General features: G+C 39.9%; 1 protein-coding gene across 2 annotated transcripts in view; it reads right to left on the minus strand.

The window, feature by feature from the left end:
* Positions 1-2,500, minus strand: part of LOC113817477 (glutathione S-transferase) — a 15,129-nt gene that overhangs the window by 1,399 nt on the left and 11,230 nt on the right. The window lies entirely within an intron of this gene.

The raw sequence follows: 2,500 nt of genomic DNA on the forward strand, positions 1-2,500 counted from the left end.
CCACAGCGGTAACCTCCGGCCGACAATTACCATCCTCTCGAACCGCCGACCCTCGGAGGAGAGGCTGACACGTTACCACTATGCCAGCCCCGGCGATCTACTTTTACCGTAATAATGAACTAAAGGAGGAGTACAGACAAAATTATCGCTATATATAGGAGGTGTCATTATAGTTGCCAACTAGGCCTAGTCCATCCAGCCAGCCTTGGCTGGCTGGATGGACTAGGCCTAGTTTGCCTTTTTTGCCGATCTTCCCACGTGGGGCCAGGTCACTGAATTCTGAGTGCGAGGGTTAATGGAGTATGGAATCTTTCTATATGAGAAAGTACATGCTTTATCAGTATGTATATATATTCGCATCGTCTGCCCGCCACGTATCTCGTTACAAGAATTGATGCCCGCAATTACCGCTCGGTATTCGTCTAAGATACGTGGTCATTCTTTTTTTATATTCCGACTAAAGCGTGTCGTTTCATCACAGTTGCAATATTTAATCAGTGGCGGCATAATCAACCAACTGGTAACCTACTTAAGTTTTCTTTGTAGACATACCTGTCTCATCCCCCTCCTTATTTGTTCCCTCCCTCCTCCCACGTGCAACTCATATTCCCTATTTCTCGTGAGTTTCTCCCCCTTATTTCCTTCCATTCATTTTATTTACACTCATTTTTACATTACTGTCACCTCCAATGATAACTGTTAGCGAAACCTATTTCTTAATATTCTCAATGTATCGAATTTTGCCAAGGGCTAGTTTATTTCAACCCACGACTCGCCTCTCATTTTACCACTGGAATTTCTACGGAATTTCTTCCTTTACAACTGCTGTCTCATTTCCCTACCAAAAATTCTCTCTCTATGAATTTTCTCTATCTCCTCTATGCCATTTTAATGCCATCTGATTTTCTTCGAACATTTCCTCTCGCTTTGGAAATAAGACAAATTTCCTTATATATATATATATATATATATATATATATATATATATATATATATATATATATATATATATATATATATATATATATATATATATATATATATATATATATATATATAATCATGAGATTAAATTTTCGATAGTATAGGACAAGCGATTGGAGATGATCTATGAGAAATTTCAAGTTCCATTTCATTATTTCACTTAATTTCTTACTTAAACGTTTATGGGCATTGCATTTTCTCATGCGCAGTATTTATTTCATTTCATTATAATATAAATCATTTGACGCATTTTTTTCATCATAGTTCATCAAACTCTCACACATTGTCAGCCCTTTCTTTGATTCGGACGGCGTTCAGCGTCTGCACCCTGTTGCACTTCTGGGTCAGAAATTACATTTGCCCTACGGTGATTTTTCCTTTATAAAATCTAGAATATTTACTGGGTTGTAACATGACTGTGCATGGACAAAGCCCATGTTGTAGGGAACATTATCATATTTTTGAAAAAAAAATCATCCTCATTTGAGAGTATATTAGAAAGTCACACAAAGAAAAAGTAGTACAATTACTGCTTTGTGTGAAATTCATGTTGAACAGATTGCAATAGGAACAACGAAGGGAAGGGCAAGAAAACACACGAATATGCCGAAGGCCTTTTCACTATTGCTTCGTCAGGGCATATGCTACATGAGGTACATAGAGGAGTATATATAAAATTACTGGGTGATCAGGTCACGTCGGTAATCAGGTGAGCGACGACCTTGGCTAGTTCATGGCTCCCTGTAGCGGTGTTGATGTTGTTAATTGTATGAATGAACGCCGCTTCTACCATCTTCCCTTGTCGTGGGGCCAGGCCTTGCTTTATGATGGAGGCCTGGGACCACTTCGGGAGGTGACCATCGGTGTCTGCGTGAACAACGAAGGCGCTTCTCGTGTCATGGCGTCGGAGAGCGCTGCGGTGTTGACTGATTAGTTGTTCGTGCAGTCCTTGTGATGTCTTGCCTATGTATACCTTATCACAGCCCCCACAAGGTATGCGGTACACCATAACAGACCCCTCAGCCAGGTGTACAGCATACCTTGTGGGGGCTGTGATAAGGTGATAAGCTCACCTGATTACCGACGTGCCCTGATCACCCAGTAATTGTATATATACTCCTCTATGTACCTCATGTAGCTTATGCCCTGACGAAGCAATAGTGAAAAGGCCTTCGGCATATTCGTGTGTTTTCTTGCCCTTCCCTTCGTTGTTCCTATTGCAATTACTGCTTTGTTTCTTAGGATTTGGCGTCTCAAGATGGGTCCTACCGGGGCTGACAGGCAAACCAGACCTTATCAGTTTGTCACCTTGCTTTGGTGGCCGTTACACTTTAGCTGTCCTGCAAGCATTTTGGAAATATATATATAATATATATATATGTGTGTGTGTGTTTATAAGAGTGCGCGAGATTTTTTCATATTCAGAATTATTATGTACATTTACTAAATTACTAATATGTCGGGAAATTATCAAAATAGTCATTAGTACACAATATTTTCATAAATTCTACCCCAT

The sequence above is a fragment of the Penaeus vannamei genome, chromosome 4, assembly GCF_042767895.1.
Source record: "Penaeus vannamei isolate JL-2024 chromosome 4, ASM4276789v1, whole genome shotgun sequence".
NCBI lineage: Eukaryota > Metazoa > Arthropoda > Malacostraca > Decapoda > Penaeidae > Penaeus > Penaeus vannamei.